We start from the raw sequence: 23,994 nt of genomic DNA, 5'->3' as shown, positions 1-23,994 counted from the left end.
AATTACACAATAATACAAATGAATCCAGTGCCTTTATAATAAAGCACCATTACCTGAGCTAGCTTCTGAAGACCTCCACTCCTCACATGAAAAGGGTCCAACCAAAGGGTATTTGAAACAGCACCACGTGTAGCAGGCTGGCCACTCAATAAATGAGTGAGCACATTCAGGGAGAGCGGCTAGTGGTGCCCCCAAGCATGGGAGGTCTGTGTCTTACAGCTGCCCGGTTTTCCTGGCCGTGGCCCTATGAGCATGCTCACCCCTATAGCTCTTTCCCTTCACTGGCTTCCTCCCAAGTGTTGCCCTCATTTCTTCCCTTCACCCCTCTCTGCTCCAGCTCTCCCAAGACTCCCAAGATCCAGATTCCCATTTAGTCCCTTCCAAGCAAGCCATCTAGCTTTGAGGACTAGGAGGGGCAAGTGAGACAGAGGCCACAGTATTTAAGGTGACATCACCCTCAGGGCCTCCTTAAATTCTGTGCCCCAGGTACCTCACTCTCCTCCTGGCCTGCATTCTGTCTTGAAGCATCTCTGCATGGGGACCCATCGCCTTGTTTTGTGTGTATTAAAGGGCAGGTCTGAGAAGCAGCACAGGAGCTGAGTCCTGGGACTCAGAGCCAAGCATTAATTCAGGTGCGCATGAGTATGTCTGTATATCCTCCTCCTTAATAAGCACCATCCTAGAGAGTAATTCAAAATTCACTGTAAGTTCCAGAACGTAACTGGAACAGTCTGGATGGCCAGCAGCCACTTCCCTCATTTTTACCAGGGACCTCTCACCATTCAACTCTTTCAGAGGCATGAGGCATGTTTGTCCACAACATCCCAGCATCCCAGAACCTTTCTTCCCATTTATACCTACTTCTTGGAAGTAGAAAATTTGCCAGCACCCTCTGTTTCAGAGCTACCTTGCATTTTCCCGATTCTGGGTAGAAATGACTACAGAGATATCAGAAGCTCTGATCCTCATCAACAAGGACACCTGGACTGCTTACATGCCATGACACTAATAGAATGCTTCTATTAGTTTCCAAGAATTGCATCCACTGCTTTTCCATCTAGTGTGGGACTTCTGATGGTATATAAAAAGGAACTGTAGACAGACCTTCCTCCATGTTTACCATTTGATCAATTATTCACATAAGAAATGTATGAACCAAAGAGGTACATACAGAGATCAGCTAGCAGGGTTGTATCACAAAATACACAGCTATATTCAAATTGCTGAAGTTTTTATCATCTCTTTTTTTTGCAAAGTAGATTCTCAGGTACAAGTTATCCTTGAAGATATCCTCGCTTTTACAAGGATTCTTCTCTGGAATGAATTCTTTGATATTGTCATAAAGCTTCACCCATGCCCAAGTGCACATCCACATTTATTACATTTAAACAGTTTCTCTCCTGTATGAATTCTCTGAGGTTGAATAAGGTATGAATTATAATTGAAGGCCTTCCAACACTTACAACATTCACAGGTCTTTATCTCCAGAATGAATTCTTTGATGTTGAGTAAGACTCAAGTTCTCATTAAAGGTTTTACCTCATTCAATAAATTACAGGCTTTCTCCCATGAGTAAACTCAGTAATGTGGGCTCTGAGAAAAAGACTTTCTTGCAGTCATTGCATTCAAAAGATTTCTCTTCTAGCATGAAGTCTCTGGTAAGGTTGAATTATGTCTAAATGTTTCCCCACTTCCTTATGTACATGAATTCACAGATGTCCATGAGACCTACACTGTTGTTAAAGGCTCTTCTGCCCTCAATGAACTCACAGGAGTTTCTCCCAACAGATTTCTCTATTGGTAAACAATGAAGAACTCCTCCAGAAAGTTTTTTCACACTCATCACATTTTTTTAAAATATCATTGATATACAATGTTATGATGGTTTCACATATATAAAACAGTGTTTCAACATTCACCCATATTATCAAGATCTCACCCCCTCCATTGTGGTCACTGTTTATCAACAAAGTAAGATGTTACGTTTATTAATCATATTCTCCATGCTGCACTACCATCCCCGGGACCTATCTATGTTGTGACTGCAATTAATACTGCCCCTTAATCCCCCTCTCCCTCTCCCCCCAGCTTCCTCAACCTTTCCTTTTTCGTAACCAATTGTCCCTTTCACGCTCATCATATCCTAATGGCATTTCTCCACTGCGAATTCTCTGATGTTGAACAACTGAAGATTGTCTCCTAAAAAGTTATCCTGCCTTCCTCATAGTCATAAGGTCTTTTCCCCCACTATGAATTCAATAATACTTAGGAGCTCTATTTTCCCTTTGAAAACCCCCAGCATTCATTATGTTTATGATTTTTCTCCAGTATAAATTATCCAACATGGTATCAATTTTTTTGACCACACATGTCACATTTCACCTAGCTTATTGGTAAATATAAAAAAATTTAATAAAACTTTGTTGGCGAGAAGGTGTGGGGAAATGAGCACTTGTTCAGTGTTGGAGGAATGCAGATTGGTACAAAATTCTGGGGAGAACAAATTGTTGCAAATTAAAGATTCAAGGACCTTTTGATTGAGCAATTCCAAGTCTAACAGTGTATCCCACTAGACTTTATTGTGTATAAACTTGTGAGTGTACAGAGGTACTCAGCCAACATTGTTCATAACAGCAAGTGGTTTGAATAGTCTAAGTGGATCCATAGGGAAATGGTTACGTAAATTACAGTTATCAAATAAGATACATTGAAGCCTTGACTTGGGAATGAAGTTTTTATAGGTGCCAATATGAAACTATGTTGAAAATAAAAACAAGGTTCAGAATAGCATTTACTGAACTACCAACTGTGTAACAAAAAGCAAAAACAGAGTGGGGAAAACCCCCACATACTTGCTTTAATAAGTGCAGACTGTCTCTGGAAGGATTCAGAGATCCTCAGCGGAGGGAGGAAAATGGTGCTGACACCCTTTTGTTTTTTTTAATTCTATACTATAAAAATGTATTTGCTATTTAAAAAATTAAATAAAAAAAAAGTCCTGAAATCTAAGAAAGAGATGGATGAAGAGAGATGGATTCAGGCAGGTGAGATGGTTAAAATAGAGAAAGCAGCTCAGAGAATGCATTATTTCAACTTGCAGGCTGTTCAATATCCAGTTCCAGGCACTTGGAAGTCGCCGCTCCATCCAAATAAGTAAAACGCTGGACAAACTGAACAATTGACAACCCTTCTGAGATCCGTAAGGAAAGTGAGGTCCCAGGACTAACCACTGCCCCCAAAACTGGAGGGACAGACAGGTGAATAAGAGAATCACAACATACCAGAGCAGAAGGCTCCCCATGAGCCAGTGGAGAGGTCAGAAAGCCTAAGGTGTAACTGATGAATTGCTGGACACTGGGGGTGAGAGCTACAAACTCCAAGGGGAGTCAGTCATGGAGGGCAGGGGGCTGTGCTTTTGTGAATTTTACCTTCAAGAGTTCGACCAAGTATTCACAGTAAATATGGGAGAGAAATCCCCTCGTGCTTTCAGCAGAGGAAGGGGAGAAAAAAACATTTTGAAATACCTTACAGCACTCTGTTAACAATGCCTGCCCTCAGGTGAAACTAGTTCACCACAGCCTGATCTGCTGGGGCTTTATCAGGGCCCAGCCAGACTGGAAGAAGGGAACTACCCAACTCCAGCCAGCTTCCTGTCTGTAGAGAAAATGAAAGTTCCTACAGCTAGGATTCTCACCTGACCCTGGTCGGCTTGCCCACTGCACACATGTGGGCAATGAGCTATTATTGACTCTATATAAAGAGCTCCGCCCAGTGCTCTGGGCTGCACAGCTGCAGGAGAGCCGAGGCTGGCATCATGGCAGCACTGAGGACAAAGACTGAGATGGCTGGGTGGTGCAGAAAGGCCCAGAAGCAGAGACCAGCTGGCTGCATGCAGACTCACTCTGAGTGGACGGGATTCTAGCACTTGACCTGCCATGGTGGGAATGAAGTTGGGTATAAACCCTTTCACCTCAAGAACGTTGCATTGTCATTTCTCGGTCCCACTAAATCAAGAGTGAACTTGCCTGGAGTTGAAACCCTTTGGCAAGACACTGTCCCATCCAAGAGGGGAGGAAAAAAAACTTAAGAAACATTTGTGAAGTTCACAGTCCTGAGGCACTCTCTGCAAGGCTGAGACCTAGTCACTGGACTCCAGGACGCCTCCTCTCCCTGCCCACCTCACCACATTACTAAAGGCCTATTTACAGAAGTTCCTTTTACCCAGTACATCATATCCATCTATCAAGGGAAAATTACAAAGCATACTATAAGGCAAAAACAGTTTGAGGAGGCAGAGCAAGCATGAGAACAAGATATGGTGGGGATGTTGGAATTATCAAACCAAGAATTTTAAAAACCATGATTCATAAGCTAAGGGCGCCAACAGGCAAAGTAGACAACAAGCAGAGGAAAGAAAATTCTAAGAAATAAACAAAAAGAAATGCAAGAGAATCTAACTTGCTCTATAGATTCAAAGTCCCAGCAAGTTATTTTGTAGATATCAACAAACTGGCTGTAAAGTTCACATGGAGGGGCAGAAAACTCAGAATAGTCAGGACTATTTGAAGGAAAAGAGCAAAGACAACTAACACTACCCAACTTCCAGACTTAACTACAGTAATCAAGACGTTGTGGAATGTGAAACACTAGACAAACAAATCAATGCAACAAGATAGACACCCCAGAAACAGAACCACATAAATACAGCCAACTGATCTTTGACAAAGGAACAAAGGCAGCAACTTGAAGAAAAAAGTTTTTCAATAAAGTGCTGGAACAATTAGATAGCCGCATGAGAAAAAAAACCCTAGATACAGACCTTACACTCATTCACAAAATTAATTCAAAATGGATCACAGACCTACATGTAACATGTAGAACTATAAAACTCCTAGATGATAATGTAGAAGAAAATCTAGGTGAGCATGGGTTTGGTGATGACTTTTAAGATATGACACCAAAGGCATGAATCGCAAAAGAAAGTGTTTATAAGCTTGACTTCATTAAAATTAAATTTTCTGCTCTTTGAGAGGTCAAGAGAAAAGGTAAGCCACAGACTGGGAGAAAATATTCGCAAAAGGCATAGCTGATAAAGGACTGCTATCCAAAATAGACAAAATAACTCTTAAAACTCAATAGTAAGAAAACAAGTAACTTGATTTAAAAATGCACCAAAGGGGGGCCCTGCCGAGGTCGGTGCCGGGCCTCCTGGGCTGCCTGGCGGAGCGCTGGTAGCTGCGCCCGGCCGCGCTCTCCTGCAGCTGCCCGGGGCCGGCCCGCGGGGCCACTGCTGGGGCGCTGGGAAGACGGCCCCAGGGCCCGCGACCGGAGCAAACAGCCGCCGAGGCCCGAGGCGGCCGGTGGGGTCCGGCGAGCGCCGCCAGCCTGTATGAAAACCCATGGACAATCCCAAATTTGTTGTCAATGACAAGAATTGGCTTGGCCCCAGTTTTGGGCTATTTGATTATTGAAGAGGATTTTAATATTGCACTAGGAGTTTTTGCCTTAGCTGGGCTAACTGATTTGTTCCACTTACTTACATAATAATTTCAAGAGATGTGATGTTGATTGCTGCTGTTTTTTATGTCAGATACCGAACTCTTCCAACACTGCGAACACTTTTCTAAGTATTTCAACCCTTGTTATGCCACTGCTAGGTTAAAACCAACCTTCATCAGCAAGGTAAACACAGCAGTCCAGTTAATCTTGGTGGCAGCTTCTTTGGCAGCTCCTGTTTTCAATTATGCTGACAGCATTTATCTTCAAATGCTATGGTGTTTTACAGCTTTCACCACAGCTGCATCAGCTTACAGTTATCATTATGGTCGAAAAACTATTCAGGTGATAAAAGGCAGATGAAAGGGCAGATGAAAGTCTCCATCATCATTAGCAAGTGAACAATGTGCATCATCGGCAGCAGGGCCAGTGGAAATCTACATGAGTTTCCCTATTTCAAAGTTCTGCTTGAAAAAGGACTTGTTAGAACAAATCATGTCATCAAAATTTAAGTAATGTACATTGAAAATAAGCTTGATCATGGGCATATGCAGAATTTCCAATGATTTTTTAAATACAAATAAAACCATAATTTAGAGTTTTTTTATCTTAGGTTTCTTAATTTATAAGGTACCAGTTATTCCAATTATTGTCTTTTTAAAAATGTTTTTAAAAAGATAGTCCAGAGCATGGAAACTGAAGAGTTGCCACTTCTTAATAGAATTTACATTGCTTACAAAGCACTAGGGAATTTCCTGCATTCCTAGGGAACATCGTATACAACTTGGCTACACAGTTTTATGTTTGACTCTTGGATCTCTGTATACATTAATAGTTCATGTGGTTAATATTTGATCATTTTTAGGATAAAGACAATAAAGGTGGCTTAGTTGTGGATGAAGTAAACTTGTAGAGATATTTAAAGTGCAGTAAGTTTTGAAGATAATAACTTAGATCAAAGTAGAAGGAAGGTATTGAAGTTTATGGTCAGTAGTCTTCCAACCTCTCAGGTGCCTAATAGTTTAGGATAACACGTAACAAAGATAGTTGGAATGTGAGAACATGTCCGCTAGCCTGCACCATCCAGGAGGCAGTGAGTAACATCATGCCTTTTCTGGGTTTCTAACATAGCAGTGTTTGTATAATACTGGAACATGTACTCATATGTTATGTAAATTATATGAAACTGTATATTTTTCAAAGGTTTTTTAAACTTGGGGGAATCTTCTTTTGTTAAGATATTAAAGGAATAAAAGAGCTGGAAAAAAAAATGCACCAAAGATCTTAGGACACCTCACTGAAGAAGATATACAAATGGCAAATAAGCATATGAAATGATGCTCCACATCATCTGTCATTAGGGAAGTGCTGATTAACACAATAATAAGATACCACTACACACCTATTAGAAGAGCCAAAATCCAAATTGCTGGTGAGGATGTGGAGCAACAGGAACTCTGATTCATTGCTGGTGGAAATGCAAAATGGTGCAGCCACTTTGGAAGACAGTTTAGCAGTTCCTTACAAAACTAAACCCATTCTTCCCATATGATACAGCAATCACAATCTTTGGGATTTACACAAAGGAATTAAACATTTATGACCTCACAAAACTGGCACATGATGTTTATAGCAGCTTTATTCATACCTGCAAAACTTGGAGCCACCAAGATGTCCTTTGGTAGGTGAATAGATACTGGTACGTCTAGACAATGGGATATTATTCAGAACTAGGAAGAAGAAATGAGCTATCAAGCCACAAAATTACATGAAGAAAACTTAAATGCATATTACTAAGGGAAGAAACCAGTCTGAAAAGGCTAGATACAGTATGATTCCAACTATATGCTATTCTGGAAAAGACAAAACCATGAAAACAAAAATGATCAGTGATTGCCAAGAGTTAGAGGGAAGGGAGGAATGAATAGGCAGAACACAGAGGATGTTTAGGGCCATGAAACTACTCCGTATGACACTACAATGGTGGACTCATGTCCTCATACATTTACCCAAACCCATAAAAGGTACAACACCCCAAATGAACCCTAATGTAAACTGGGGACTTCGGGTGATTATGATGTGTCAATGTAGACTCACTGTAGTACATGTGTCAGTCGAGTGGGGAATATTGATAATGGAGGAGGCTATGCCCATATGGGGCCAGGGGGGCTTTGGGAAATTTGTGTACCTTCCTTTCAATTTTTCTGTGATCTTAAAAAATGCTCTTAAAAAGCAAGTTGTTTTAAAAATTGTAAACTCCCTCTCTCTTTTCCCTTGCTTTATTTTTCTCCACAGAATTTATCACCATCTGACATACTACATGTTTTAATTATTGGCTTTATTTAGTGCTTTTTCCCTCTTTTAGAATGTTCATTGAGAGCAAGGATTTTTGTGGGGAGTTTTCCTGTGTTACTGCTATATTTTTAAAGCCTGGTACAGACAAGTTCCCTAAATATTTGCTGACTTAAAGTATAGTTAGGATATGCTCAGTTGATAAGCTTGCTCTTCGGTGTTCAGTAGCAGATCTCATCACCCACTCAGCCACCCTATCTTTAGCCATATGCCCGTCTTGCTATAATCTCGGTGTCACTCCTCCTCATGGTGACCACTATGAAAATTGTAGTTCCCAAGAAGTGTCTTAGTCAACTCTGGCTGCTGTAAGAAAATACCACAGACTGGGTGGCTTAAACAGTAGATCTTGATTTCTCACAGTTCTAGACATTGCCAGTCCCATATCAAGGTGCCAGCTGATCTGGCTTCTGGTGAGGGCCCTCTTCCTGACTTGGAGACAGCCGCCTTCTCCCTGTGTCCGCACGGCAGAGAGGTGGCTCTGGTCTCTTCCTCTTCTAACAAGGGTGCTGACCCCATCACAAGGACCTACTTTTATGATCTCTCTACATCTAATTTCCTCCCAAAGGTCCCACCTCCAAATACCATCACACTAAGGGTTAGGGCTTCAACATATGAATTTGCGGGGACACACTTCAGTCCATAGCTCTATGGATTCCAAAATGGGGACCAACAGGATAAGACAGCCTGTGCCCTCAACAAGCTCAGCAACTTGTGCTGGGGGAAGGGATTGGGTTTCCCAGAGAAAACTTGTGGGAGAATGGTGGGGTTCAATGAAGGGCAAAGCACTGGCAATTACTGAAGCCAGAGAGGTGAGCGTGGGCAGCCTGTGGGCTCAGACTCCTGGTGTGCTCCTGACCTACTGCTGAGGGCTGTTATTATGCTGTCATACGCACCTGGGCCTTTTCCCTTCAGCCATTTCTCCTCTGTGAGCCTTTTTTCCTACTTCTACTCTTCTTTCTCTGTTCCTCTCAACCTTTCCTTCTTCTCAGAACTTTTGGGGTTCCCTAAGGAGCAAAGGGATTGCTGACTCTGTTAGACTTGTGCTGGAAAAGCAGTAACCTTAAACCAAATCTGGATCCACTACAGGAGCCTAACAAAATCCAGAGAACATATTTTAAGATCTCTGTTCCTCTACTGAGCACATTGAAGTTATAAAGATTCAGTGTAATGGGCAGATGGACATTTAAAACCAAAGTTATACCAAATAAAGTATCTAAGATAGTGCTTTGCATATCAATAAATGTTAGCTATGAATACGATTATACATGTCTGCATATTTAAGATTGTTCTTTGGTATCTTATGAGCTTTTGTTGTTTTTGTTATCATGATGCCAATGCTTTTTTCCATTTATTTTCTGGTTCTGGTTTGTTACTAGGAAATATTCATTATTATATCCACCCACCTTTTTTTTGGTTGGTGGGGGGTAATTTTGAAGTATTACTTAGAGAATAATTTGTTTCCCTTTCAATAGTTATGAAATTTTTGTTTCCAGTCTTTTTTGGTGTTTTTTCCCCCAGGTTACTGAGATACAATTAATATATAACATTGTATCTGTCTAAGGTGCACAACATGTTGATTTGATACACTTACATTTTGCAAAATGATCGCTACTGCAGCAAACACTGCCATCATGTCACATAATTGCCATTTCTTTTTTGTAGTGAGAACATTTAAGATTTACTCCCTTAGCAACTTTCAAGGACATGAAACAATACTATTAACTATAATCACCATGCTGTAAATTAGACCCTAGGAATTGATTCATCTTATAGCGGAGAGTTTATACCCTTAGATCAACATATCCCCGTCTCCCCCACCTAAACCCCTGGTAACCGCTACTCTACTCACTGTTTCTATGAGGTCAGCATTTTTTGGATTCCACACATATATGTGAAATCACACAGTACGTATCTTTCCCTGTCTCACTTATTTCACTTAGCAAAATGCCCTCAAGGTTCATGCAAGTTGTCTCTAATGGCAGGATTTCCTTCTTTTACCTGAAAAATATCCCACTATGCACACCACATCTTCATCTATTCATCTGTTGACAGACACCTAGGTTGTTTTCATATCTTAACTATTGTGAATAATGCCGCAGTGAACATGGGAGTGTAGACAGCTCTTCGACATTCTATTTTCATTTCCTTGGGATATATCCCCAGAAGTGGGATTGCTAGATCTTTCTTTCCAGTCGTAATGCAAAGGCTAGAATTTCAGAAAATCACATTAAAAAATAATGTAACAGCAAGCCTATCTGGATGCCAATAGAAAACCTAAGGAACCACAATAACCCACTGTAGCTTGAAGAGATTTTTTTTTAATTATAGGAAACAAATCTGTGAACCCAAATAGGAAGCAACAGTAAAAGAAACATAGACAGAACAACAACAACAACAACAAAAACTGAGCAAAATCTGAAGGAACGAACTAGTATCAAATCAAAGGTACCGTTCTAGGTGGAGGGGAGAAAAGCACGTGTAAGATCCCAGAAGCCAAGAAGACATCCCTCCCCACCAGAGCCCAAGGCTTGCGGGACAGGAGCTCTAAAGGCCTGGGCACCTTGGGGAACTACTCTGCCCTGGGCACCAGAGAGGTGCCCTCCTCCTCCAGGCCGCTGCATCACCCAGGAGAGAGGCAGTCCGTTCCAGGCTTCTGACGATGGTGAGCCAGGAGCAGTGTGAGACCTCTTCATCCCACCAACCAGGACCAGGGGAGAGATTGGGGGCTGCACAGGGTGGGATAATGGCCACCTGGTGTTAACCCACCTCTCAGTGAGGCATTCCTGAGACTTTAATATGAATCTTTTTTGTTTAAATGCAGCAAACAGTTTCACTCCATTTCAGTCACAGTGGTTTTCATGGTGCTTCTGGGTGGTGTCAGACACAAAGGTCCTGATGCAAGAACGTTTGCATATTCTATTCCCTCTTCCTAGAATGCTCTCCCTCACTTATGTTCTACTCAAAAGTCTGGACACCGTATCTAATATTTGAACATCCTACCTCTCCCCATTCACACATTTTATATCCCTCTTCCCTGCTTTTTATATATAAGAAAAAAAAGATGAGTAGGTGTATGTATATGTATAGTCACACACATGTGCACATATATATATTCTGCATTTATAAGAATTGCTGGCGGTGATGGTGATTGTCTCTGGGGAATAAAAGTCAGAGTTCACCGTAGGAGAGAGACCCATGTTTCATTTAATGTATCCTTTCTTAAAGTGTAACTTATTTTTACCATGCTATTTCCAGAATAATTGTTTTAATCTCTTTATTTCTTTTTATTTATTTAATCTCTATGTGGTTAACAGAAATAATTCTCAGCTCCCCATTCTCCTGCCCATTTTCCTGTTATCTATAAAATAATACTTGGATAAAGATAAGAAACATTGGTGAGGATGTGAATTATCAGCTATGAATATTCTAGATTTTCTCTGCGTCTAGATTTCTCTGTGTCCAGTTGACCAGGTTCCCAATGACCACAACTCATTTCTTTTTTCTCTAACACTTGAGCTAACCCTTCTTTAAGTGGTATCTGGGAGTTTTTGCTTTTACCATCATCCATTTCCCATCCTTTCATTTCTCGCAGCATTTTTTATTGATTTGTGTGTCTTTCAGATTTTTTAAAGTCCTTGGACTTGCTATTATGGAAATTTTCAAACATATGTCAAATCAAGAGAATCATATAACAAACACCCAAGTACTCATCATCCACATTCAACAACCATCAACTAACAGCCAATCTTATTTCATCTATAACCCTAGATTATAGGGGGGATGTATTCCTCCTTAACTGTAAGTTAGTGCTGGAATTTGGGGGATGGAGGGAGCTTTCATTTAATAGCTTTATTGAGATATAATTCACATAGCATAAATCTCACCCCTTAAAGTGTTCAGTTCAATGACTTTACCACCACAATGTAATTTTAGGACATTTTCATCATCCCAAAAAGAAATGTTGCTTCTCCACTGTCACATCTTATTGCCCAGCCAAGCCCTAGGCATCTCATCTTCAGGAATTGGCCTGTCCTGAATATTTCATATAAATGGGACAATACAATATGTTGGGACTGCTTCTTTATGTCTTTCAAAAAACAATAACTCAATGATTTTAGTCAAATGTCAAAAGCCCAAAAAAACATCTAACCTCTGAGCCTCTGCACACAGCTGGACTCTTTCTTGTTCACACCTGGCCTCAGCACCCCAACACCATAGTGCTGCTTTGGGGAGTGCCCAGTGCTCTTCACCAGGCCTCCATAGATACTGTTCTGAACTCCCCTTCAGCTGTAGGGTCGTGCTCACATGCGATGACGGTAAACCGCAGTGTTCATTGAACGGAAATATGAGACCAGCTCAGCAATGCACAGTTAAGTTTTCCAAACCTATCTTGTCCCTTCTCCTTCACTTCCCCCTTACAAAACTGCACAGAAAGCAGGAATAGCCCCGCCATACACACCTTGAAGTTCCTCTGATTGTTCAGTCCTCCATGGAAATCTTATTTGTGGGAACAGAAACAAAATAAATGCCCTTAAAAGGAGATAAGCAACAACATGAGGACGACGCTGGCGAGGCAGCCTCCTCCTTACCCTGCTCTGGCCTCTAGAGAGCGGAGGACGGGCTCCGAGAGACACCCAAGACGGCTGTCTGTAGTTTGGCCCCTCCTGAAAGAAAGCAGAGCCTGGGAAGGCTCCCTTTCCCTGCGGGCCACCTTCTGGCGCCAGATGCAGGTACTTTGTAATTTTACAGAGAAGCGCAGCTCCAACTGGGGCCTTGAAATAGGAAAAGGTTCTGATACAGGAGTTATCTGAGGCAGAGAGAGCACGAACAGGCGGAGGGTAACAGCAGAGAAGGGGAGCAGAGCAGCGCCGGCCTTTTTCCTCCAGTAGGCAGTAGCCCCTTCATGGCCCTATTTATCTTATTTTACTTCTTCTCAATTCGGCATCTCAACCCCTTTCGTCTGAAAATCTGCCTCACCCGTGGAATTAAAAAACCTATAAACCAAATACCTTTGATGCAGGTTGAAATGCTTAGTGAATGCAAAGCCTTCAGCTCATCATTAACCATTGGTTTTTCAGAAGGATAAAAAATAAGCTGAGGAAAGATCTACATACTAGTGGCCATAAAAATGTAAGTTCAATCTTTACTTATCCTGACCTTGTCCTACTAAAATAGAGCTTCAGTTTCTTTTCATTTTCTAGAAGTGTCAAAGAGTTTTCATTAGTAGTGGAGGAGTTGTTTTCAATAAATCTAAGACTTGTTCATTTGTAACCTCAAGCCTGTGAATGTTACAGGGCTCTGCATTTGTTCGAGTGTTTGGTATAAAAAACTGTCTTTGCTCACCTAAGTTGTAAACTGTGTTGATCATAAGACATTGCCTTGACTCAGGGGTCTCGTCACTATCAACTCCCTGTGGTATCACTGATCTGTCTCTAACTCTGCCAATATAAAACCTCTGTGGGTTCTCAAGATCTTCTCTAAAGGTATTTTTTCTTGTAAAAACAAACAAATGCAAATTGATAAATAAATCTCTATGATTAGCTGGAAAACACAATGCTGAATCTTAATTTTCCAAACTCACCCATAAATCGCAGGTGCAAACCAAGTAATCCACACAACTATTGAGGACAGGAAAAGCTCTCTAGAAGGATTTCACCAGAGGTTCAGTCACAGCAGATCTGGGGGCTGGGGAAGATGCCACCAAGTCCAGGAGGGGACAAGTCTTGTTACCTGACAGCATTTTAATTCCAACAACAGCATTTCCTGGTCGGCCACATTCTGAAGGAATGGTCTAGTTGCTGATGCTGACAGCAGGCCAGGCACAGGGCTCAGTGCTCACTGAGTCAGTACAGCCTCGTGAGGTAGGGACTGTTCCTCCCTTTACTGTTGGGGAAACTGAAGCATAGAAAGCTTAAGTAGTAACTCACTCAAAGTCACTCAGCTAGTGAGTGGCTCAGAGTCCACGCCAACGGCCACAACATTTCACTGACCAAAGGAAGCTGTTTTTTCAGTCAACAAATATTTGAGCCTCTACCATAAACCAAATAATAAAGGAACTACACAAATAAACATGGTATTTGCTCTCAAGGAGGGGGAAACTTAGTAGGGGCAATTTAGTTGGAGAAACAAGAGAAGCACCTAAGTAAATAGCAAGGCAGAGCAAAATTAAGTTTGCTAAGAGAGGTATATAGTTATTCTATGAGGTTCAGAGGAGAGAAGAGAACCCCTCACTTCACATATGGTTAGGAAAATGAAGGCTTCACTCAGAAGGTAGGGTTTGAGCTGAATCCTAAAGAAGGGCAGTATTTTGACCAGGAGATACTTGAGGAAGAAAAGAAGTTCTTTCAGGCTGAAGAGAAGATACGGCAAGTTGGGGGGTACCATTTGGCTAGTGGGTTCTTGTTATGGACCGAAGTGGATCTAAGGCAAGAAAGCAGATGGAACAAAGCCCGAACCAGGACCCAGGTCTCCTGATGCCCCGGGCTGGGCCCCTTCCATACTCGTCACTGCCTTGACAGTCATAACATTCACCTGTTTACAACCTGGGCACCTGATCTTGACACAGCCTCCCTTTGACCCAAAGCCTTTAGTCTGAGGCTAAAGGCTGGCTTTCCAGGCTACTTGCTCCAGCTGGAAGTACACTGCTGGTTCAGCCTGCTGCCAAGAAGCCAAGAATGACTTATGCAAGTAAGAGTCTAAGTTTCTTCATTTATGCTACTCTTGGGGAATTTCTCACACCCACCTTGATAGAATCATTTATACGCCCCATGATGGCTTCTCTCTCCTACCACATGGCAGTCTCCAGTACAGGAAAATCCAGTCTGATTCAAAGGGTGAATGAAGTTCAGTCCATAACCTCAAAGAGTCCAAGTCCAGGGGAGATGACAAACACAAAATTCATAACTGCATCATCATATGGCAGGTGTAGTGACAGCAATGTGCCTGGGATGAGCTTGAAAAGAAAAGGGTCCCTAACCCCAGTGGAGGAAATCAAGGTTTCCTGAGACCACTGTCTTTTTGTTCTACTGATGGTATCTTTTGCTATACAGAAGCTTTTTAGTTTAATATAGTCCCACTTGTTCATTTTTGCTTTTGTTTTCCTTGCCCAGGGATATGTTCCTAAAGAAGTTGCTTATGTTTATGTCCAAGAGATTTTTGCCTATATTTTTTTCTAAGAGTTTTATTGTTTTATGACTTACATTCAGGTCTTTGATCCATTTTGAGTTTACTTTTGTGTATGGGGTTAGACAATAATCCAGTTTCATTCTCTTACATGTAGCTGTCCAGTTTTGCCAGCACCAGCTGTTGAAGAGGCATTTCCCCATTGTATATTAATTGACCACTTATGCTTGAGTTTATATCTGGACTCTCTATTATGTTCCACTGGTTTATGGGTCTGTTCTTGTGCCAGTACCAAATTGTCTTGCTTACTGTGGCTTTGTAGTAGAGCTTAAAGTCAGGGAGTGTAAATCGGCCTGCTTTATTCTTTCTTCTCAGGATTGCTTTGGTTATTTGGGGTCTTTTGTCATTCCATATGAATTTTAGAACTATTTGTTCTAGTTCATTGAAGAATGCTGTAGGTATTTTGATAGGAATTGCATTGAATCTGTAGATTGCTTTAGGCAGGATGGCCATTTTGACGATATTAATTCTTCCTAGCCAAGAGCATGGGATGAGTTTCCAGTTGTTAGTATCCTCTTTAATTTCTCTTAAGAGTGTCCTGTAGTTTTCAGGGTATAGGTCTTTCACCTCCTCCTTGGTTAGGTGTATTCCTAGGTATTTTATTCTTTTTGATGCAATTGTAAATGGAATTGTTTTCCTGATTTCTCTTTCTGCTAGTTCATTGTTAATGTATAGAAATGCAACAGATTTCTGTGTGTTAATTTTGTATCCCGCAACTTTGCTGAATTCAGATATTAGATCTAGTAGTTTTGGAGTGGAGTCTTTAGGGTTTTTTATGTACAATATCATGTCATCTGCAAGCAGGGACAGTTTGACTTCTTCCTTGCCTATCTGGATGCCTTTTATTTCTTGGTGTTGTCTGATTGCCATGGCTAGGACCTCCAGAACTATGTTGAATAAAAGTGGGGAGAATGGGCATCCTTGTCTTGTTCCCAATCTTAAAGGAATAGCTTTCAGCTTCTCGCTGTTCAGTATAATGTTGGCTGTGGGTTTGTCGTATATGGCCTTTATTATGTTGAGGTACTTGCCCTCTATACCCATTTTGTTGAGAGTTTTTATCATGAATGATGTTGCTTTTTGATGTATTTTTGAATTCAGTTTGCTAATATTTTGTTGAGTATTTTTACATCTATTGGTCTGTAATTTTCTTTTTTTGTGGTGTCTCCATATTTTTAATAAATAAAAAACAACTTTATATTAAAGCAATAGTGATGGATTAAATGTTCTGTAAAGTTTCTTGCTGTCTTTGCAAGTCAGTGCTGCCACTCATGGCCTTTCTGCAATTGCAGCTCCAAATATTGTAAGTTTCTAATGGGAAAATATCGAGCCTCATCTACGGGCTTATTTTCTAGAAAGTCTGCTCCATGGAATTCTAGGTTCTCTTTAGGAGATGATGAGTGAACGGTAAGCCTGCCGTAAAGGTAACTCATGCTTTTGGGCAGCATTTTCCCTCCCCCTGGGTGAATTGTCAAATTCAGGCCCTGGATTGGAGACAGTAACCCTGAGTGGTAAGACTGTGGCTTTTTACAACTACCCCCAGGGAGGGGTTCTGGTCAGGGCACCAGGTTGAAGCAGAGGACTAAGATAAGCAAAATAAGGATTCAGGCCAAATTGGGATTACCTCCTTCTCTGAGATTAGCCTGTGTTCCTGAGACAGAAGGGATGGTGGGGGCTGCTGCCAGAGCAGAAGACAAAGGCTGGAAGACAGCAGAATTCATCACCACACAGATTTGGGAGAAGTCACCAGAATCAGTAATACAATATGCACAATAGCTCATGAATTGAGGGACTTTGAGGTGCCAGCCCAGCGCTCACTGTGCAGATCAGTGTCCAGCCTCCTGTCCACCCCCTGACATTAGTGTAAATGCTGCTGTGAGGTCTTCAAAATAAGAACCCTAGCAACTGTCTAGAATTCCGGGAACTTTCTGGTGAACAGGTAAGGGAGTTAGTGGAAGTAAAAAATCAGGGATTGGAGACTTGGGAATTCCTTGCCACCGCCCCTGCCAATCACATGGACTGGAGGCCATAGGGGAGCATGAGGAGCCACACCTTTCGTGACTACAGAATGAGAAGGGACTTTAGGCCCCCAAACTCACTCCTATTTAAGAAGTGCTAATCCCAGGTGGGTGCCTGTTCCCTGGGGCACAGAGTAGGCTCAGCAGCAGGGAATTGCCTTGGGAGTGTGCAGATCCTGTGAGCCCAGCTCTGTTAAGCACAGAAATTCTCCAGGTGGGAAGGGCACGTTAGACCCCCCTTCCCTCTGGGTTATTCCCTGGCCCCCATTCTCTCCCTAGGGCCACCCCTGTGCCTTGTACCCCAGATTCTGCTCTTTTGTGGAAATTAATAGTGAAGCCCAGTGTTGAGTCACTTCCCACCGAGACCCACAGTGACCTGTCTTCCCATTGTGTCACTGCTCTTATCCACCCACAAGCAAGTAGGATCTTGGAACACAGCAGAAACCCGTGATCTTCTTCACTAATAGGTTCTACCACTTCCTGTTTCCAGGATCCACTCCTCACTGGGCTCCTGCGAAAGGCGCTTTCATAATCCTACAGGTCACAGCCACCCAGGCACACTGGGAGTGACCCGCTCACACCTCGCTCCTGGGCTCCTTCCGGGGAGGTGGGGGTGACCTCTCTTGCTGTATGTAGCCTTTCTAGCATTCCACCTCTCCTCAGTGACACAGCTCCATTGCCATAGACAGACTGGTCTCTTTTGTCTCAAACTCATTCCTAGAGAAGCACCTGCACTTTATTATTTGTCTTTCCCATCTCTGCAAGGCCCCTAAACTAGGCAGCTCTGTCCATAAACTATCATTAACTGATTCACAGGCTGTGGGGCAGGAGCCTCCGGCCTGGGGGTAAAGGGTAACCTAAGAGCACAGGCGCTGTAGTCAGAGAACCAATGTGGCTCAGAGTCTGGCTCTGATCACAGCTGTGGAAGCTTGGGCTGATTGCTTCACCCTGGGGTGCCTCAGCTTCCTCATGCATATGTGGGACAATAATAGTAGTAACTACTCCATTGCACTGTCAGAAGGATTAGGGTTTTTTTAATTGAAGTATAGTTGATATACAATCTTATATTGGTTTCAAGTATACAAAACAGTGGTTCAACAGTTACCCACATTATTAAAACCTCACCCCTACTAGTGCAGTTTCTATCTGTCAACATAGGAAGATGTTACAGAACCATTGGCTGTATTCTCCATGCTGTATTACCATCCCATGACCAACTGATAATATGATCTAGATTTTTGTGTCCCTTTATCCCCCCTCACTCCCCACCCCTCCCACAGGGTAACCACCAGTTGCTTCTCAGTGTCTCTGAGTCCACTACTGTTTTGTTCATTTTGTTTTGCTTTGTTTTTAAATTCGCCAATAAGTGAAATCATATGGTACTTGTCTTTCTCCACCTGGCTATTTCACTTACCATAAAACCCTCTAGGTCCATCCATGTTGTCACAAATGGCAAGATTTCTTTCTTTTAATGGATGAGTAATATTCCATTGTGTATATGGACCATGTCTTCTTTATCCAATCATCTCTTGGTTGACATTTTGGTTGTTTCCATATTTTGGCTGTTGTAAATAATGTGGCAATAACACCGGAGTACATATATCTTTTTGAATCAGAAATTACTAGGAGGATTAAATTTGTTAATATTTTTTAAATACTTAGAACAGTGCCTGGCACATAATCAACACTATAAAAGTGTTGGGCAAATAGTGTCTTTTTAATTGTAAACCTCTCAGAGTATTAGAAACACCATTTCCTGGTATTACTATGAGGACCTAAATTTGACCACATTTCAATTTGGTTTAGGCCTTCCCCTCAGCAGTGAGTCCAAGTCCGGTTACACATCAGAATCACCCAGGAAGTTTGTGTTTGTTTAAGCACAGATGCTAGGGTTTCACTGATATATTCATTCAATAAATATTTGGTGTAAATGATCACTGAGAAGTACATAGTGAAATAGACAAGATAGCTCCTCTCAGCAAGCTTACATCCCAATGAGGTAGACAGAACAGGGGTCAGCAAAATTTTGCTGTAAATGACCAGATTGGAAGTATTTTAGGCTTTAAGGCCATAAAGTCTCTGTTGCAACCATTCAGTTGTATCCTGGTAGGAGGAAAGCAACTGTAGACAATATGTAAGTGAATGGGCATGGCTGTGTTTCAATAAAACTTTATTTATGGACACTGAAATTTGAATTTCATGTAATTTTCACATGTCATGAAATAGGATTCTTCTTTTCATTTTCTTTCAACCTTTTAAAAGTGCTGAAACCATTCCTAGCTCACAGTCTATACAAATACAGAGCAGCCTTTGAGATGGACAACAAACAAGTACAAAATATCATTTCAAAGAGTGGACTATGAAGAAAATAAAACAGTGAAATATGCTAGAGAGTGTAGGTGTCTGTAGGTAACATGGATTTGCAGCCAAGGAAGGTTCTCTGAGGAGATGTCATTAAAGTTGAGACCTAAAGGTTACAAGACTGTCATGCAAAGGCTGGAAAGGAAAGTGCTTAGAAGCCAGAAGATAAAGTCTAAATGGTAGGTAAGAACCAGATCCTGTGGGCCTTGTGGGCCCTGGTAAGGAGAAGGCCTGTCAATCTAGGCATTCTGGGAACCACAGATTTGAAAGTGAGAGAGGCTGTGAGGTTGGACCTGGGAATATCTATCTCTAAGAAGCTTCCCATGTGATTCTGATTGTACAACTGAAAAGAGAACTCTATCTGACATTATTGTAATCATTTCTCCTGACAGGTCTGACTAGATCTTCTGTCTAGAACCTTCTAGAAAGAATTATTTCCAAAGGCTTTCTTTCCTCTACCACATGGCCTGAAGTTAAGGCTTCTGGCTGGTCTCAACAATCCAACATCTTGCCCATTTTGTGAATGACGAATGGATCAAAGCATTGTGAATCACACACAAAGCAAACTGGAAGGTTCCTCCAACATAGAGTGACTCCCTGGTATTTAATAAAGACAGAATCCATCTGATTTTTTACTGTATCTATTAAACTTATTTACTCTCCAGTATACATCCTGCCATCTACTAAAATTTATGGTACAGCCAAAAAAGGCTATTCATTACATTTATGAAGTATCTCCTCAGTATGAATTATTCAAGATCTAATTATCATCTGAAACTCCAGCTTTGATTAAATTTGACCCTCCAGGACTAATCCTCTGAAACAAAATCATATCAGAATTTCATCTAAAACGGGAACTACATTTAGTTATTGTTCGGAAAGAGTATAAAACCTAAATGTGATTTGTTCCCACTAGTAAGTTTAAACATTTTAACAGTAAGGTATTAACAAAGGGCCACGTGGTGGAAGCTGCTCAGACTGAGGGTGGGGGTAGGAGAATTGATAAGGGCCTGGCTGTACCTGTTTGAGTTTTTTAAACCTACCAATAGGATTAAGACAAATGAAAGGAAAGATATAACTGGCTTAGGCGGTGGCCAGAAGAGAATGTGAACCCTGTAGTACTCAGCCAATGAGGAACCAGGGGAAGGACTCGCGCACCAGGAGATAAATTATTGGCGCCAAACTCCCCAGGTGTGCCTGCCCACCAGACTCCCAATCCTGCAAGACGGTCATTAAAGCCTCGCTCTGCTGTTTTGTTTGTCTCCGTGTCCACTTATTGAATTTGGACCAGTGAGTGTGTTTCTCACAGTTATTATGATACAACACAAACAGCCTGGAAATCTAGTATCTCAGATCTGGTCTCAGCCTATTCTACTGGATTCTGAAGAAGGACCTCATTTTCCTCATGAGTATTGAAATTCTGATAATGGTTATAATTTTGTATACAGTTAATAGGCATTATTTTGTGATTTTCAAATCAAAACTGTTACAAGAAAAAATTAATAAAATCAGAGAATTGGGTTAAAAAATTCCCCCACTTACATAACCTCTAGTGTGCTTAGATTCGAACACAGATTGTAATGCCTTTATTACATCCATTACTTATCTCTTTCATTGGTTTTCTTTTCCAAAATCTTTCTTAGTAAAATAATTCTCCAGCTTTCGCTATGGGATTTCCCCTTAACATATTAACATGCACATTTGCCCAGACTTCTAAAAACTGTTTCCGAGTCATCATTCTTTTCCTACCGTAGTCCTCCCACAACCTAACAATGCTAAGTGCATAGCACAGATGGGTGCTCAATAAATATATGTTGAACATTTTAGGATACATTTTCAGGAGACAGCAATGGATTCTTTGGGGGTGAGGAAATGCAGATTCTTTCCATTTTCTTCTACTCTTCTGTATTTGCTAAATTTCAAACAAAGCAAACCCCAATCCAAAACCTTCTCTAGTGTGAGCATCGTCTCCCCTACGGTTGGTCTTGCTTCCTTTGCACAGTCCCTATGGCAAAAGGCGTTCAATGAATGTCCCTTCTCTCCCATCTTTGGAGTTAAGAGCATCCATCATGGGGAAGACATGCTAATCCTGAAGGGAATCAGGTCATCGCTTCCCGAAAACGAAGACGAAAGCTGGCCCCGGATGAAGAACAAATCCCCGCAGACCCCTGCGTCTACTTCTCAGCCCCGTATTGCCCTCCTCTGTATCCCAGCTTCAATCCCAAGCATCTCCCGCCACGTGGGAAAATAAAGCGCAGCTCTGGCGACGTGCACGCCCAGCCGGCTGCGCGTGAGCGCGCCACCCCGCTCTCAAGGCTCTGTGAAAGTCCGCGCGCTCTCAAGGCTCTGTGAACGCGCAAGCGAAAGCGGTCCGCCGGAGAACCCGCGCCTTTCTCCCGCTGGCGGACAGCAGTGGAAGAACAGGGCTTGGGGGAGAAGTTCTAGTGCGTAAGGGGGTGCCAGGCATGGAGGAGGGTTGAACTGGAGGAGATTTGATGACTTTTGGGACCTGACCTCGTTTTGCAGCATCTGCCTTCTTTCCCAAGGCTTCAGCTCCAGTTCAGAACAAGGGAGAAAGGAGGGCACCAACCTTGAGCTCCTAATGTGTGCTAGGCCCTTTACACGTGTTACCCTCATTCAATCTTCCCAACGGCTCCATTGGGTTATTAGCCCTCTTTACAGAGAAGGAAACGGGGGCCCAAAGCGGGTGGTTCACTCAGAGTAACCCAGCTGATTAGTGCTAAGGCCTGTGTGTTCCAAAGGTTGACTGCCCTGCTCTTATTGCAGGTGAGGCCCTGGACGTGGAGGAAGGAGGGCTGCTTTTACAGCTAGGGCTGCGCCAGAATGGCCAGAACTGTTTCCACAGTCATTTTTAAAGAATCTCATCTTGTTAGGCATGAGAATTAGTCTGTGTGCTGGGGCATCAGGCAGGAACCCAACGACAGCCTAGGAGTTATAGGTACTCAGGGCAAGACTTTCCCAGGTATCTGAAAACATGCTCCTGCCCCAGAATTAAGGGGGAGCAGGAGAAAGGAGCTGGAGGAGCTGAGGTGGAAGTCCACATTGATGAGGCTATCAGGCACATTGCATGTTAATGTCAGCCCCTACAACTGTGCACTTGTTAAGGGGTGAGAGAAGCAGTTTCACCATTCACGGTTCAACACATCCAACCATCTGGTGACCAGATCTTTAGATGAGACATACTATCTAGATGATGCCAGTCTCCTCCTGCCTTTCAAAAGACAGTGGGTAGCAGGAGCCACAACTTGCATAATGAGACAGTCTGCTGGTCCTTGACCTAGAGAGAGGCAAACACTAAGCCAACCTTAGTGGGTAGCCAGAGATGTTACTGGAGCAGCAGATTACCATGGCTATAGGGAGAGCCTGTGAGCCTAGTTAGGTTAAGCAGGATACTTAAAGCCAGCCTTCCTGGGTAGCGTTCCCTAAAAATCTGCTGCTACAGAAAGCAGGGCTCCAGTGATGCCTAGGGCTTCAGACTCCATGTGAAGGAAATGGTGCAAGCAGAGTTTGTGACCCAGTTTGGGAATCGGGGGCTTGGGGAGATGGTGACTAGAACATGCACAATCCCCCTGAACCAATAAGTCATCAGGTGGCTGCAGACATTAAAGCTTTGAAAGGGGAAAGAACAATTTCAAACTAAACCAAATTAGAAACTAGATAGAAAAAAATGTGTAAGGTATAAAAAAGATGGCTTAAAAGTCCTGAGGTCCCCAAATGTATTCGAGATATAAAAACTCCAGGTGAAAGAAGTCCAAACAATCAACAAAAGGCCTCTAAAGAGGAAATTGAAGAGAGCAAACTGGATTTCCCAGGGACCCAAGGCTGAAATTGTGGCAATGTCCGAACTGAGTGAGAAAACTGGCCCACTATCTTGGTGACTTCCACCCATGGTTCTGGAGGAGGCCCACAAATGGCAGTTCTCGTTTTTTCACAGGGCAACTTTGGGGAGGAAGGCCAGAAACGAGAGGCTGACCAATTGAACATTTGAGACCTAACGGAGAAGCCAAGGTGGTTACTGGAAGGGAAAGTGCCGTCTGATGTCCTGGAGGCATGGGATGGAGCAAGGGCTTCAGTCAAGTCGAGCCCAGTTAGAATCCTAACTTCACCTCTTAAGAACAGTATGACCCTGGGCAACTCCTTAAGAACAGTATGATCTAGGCAACTCATTAATCTATTGAAATCTCAGTCTTCTTCCCATCTGAAAAATGGAGACAAAAGGAGACCTACTTTACAGGGTTGTTTTAAGAATAATATGCATAAGGGATGTTAGCATGTGTAGCATAGATCGATCAGTGGGCACTTCTCTGAATAACATCCAAAGTCCATCACTTAAAGATTGACTGGAAGGGCGAAATAGATGAAAAATGGTAAATAACATTTTTATATAAGGCAGTCTTTAGAGAAAAATAACCTAAGTGTATTCTAAATTAGTGAGCTACTTTTCCCATCTCAACTACAGCATTGTACCACTCAACTTCCCCTGACCTACAGAGAACTTTGGATTCTATCATCTTCTTGCTCACATTTAGTCTCCTTGACCAGACTGTAAACTGCTCGAGTAAACACT

The 23,994-nt window shown here is 42.2% G+C and overlaps 1 pseudogene; it reads left to right on the top strand.

Moving 5' to 3' along the window:
* The first annotated feature begins 5,166 nt into the window (after positions 1 to 5,166).
* Positions 5,167 to 6,094, top strand: LOC118974018 (cardiolipin synthase (CMP-forming) pseudogene; annotated as a pseudogene).
* The last annotated feature ends 17,900 nt before the right edge of the window (positions 6,095 to 23,994 follow it).

Source organism: Manis javanica, chromosome 4 (genome assembly GCF_040802235.1).
Source record: "Manis javanica isolate MJ-LG chromosome 4, MJ_LKY, whole genome shotgun sequence".
Taxonomy (NCBI): Eukaryota; Metazoa; Chordata; class Mammalia; order Pholidota; family Manidae; genus Manis; species Manis javanica.
Note: the sequence above shows the minus strand (reverse complement) of the source record. Positions and strands in the feature narration are given on the sequence as shown.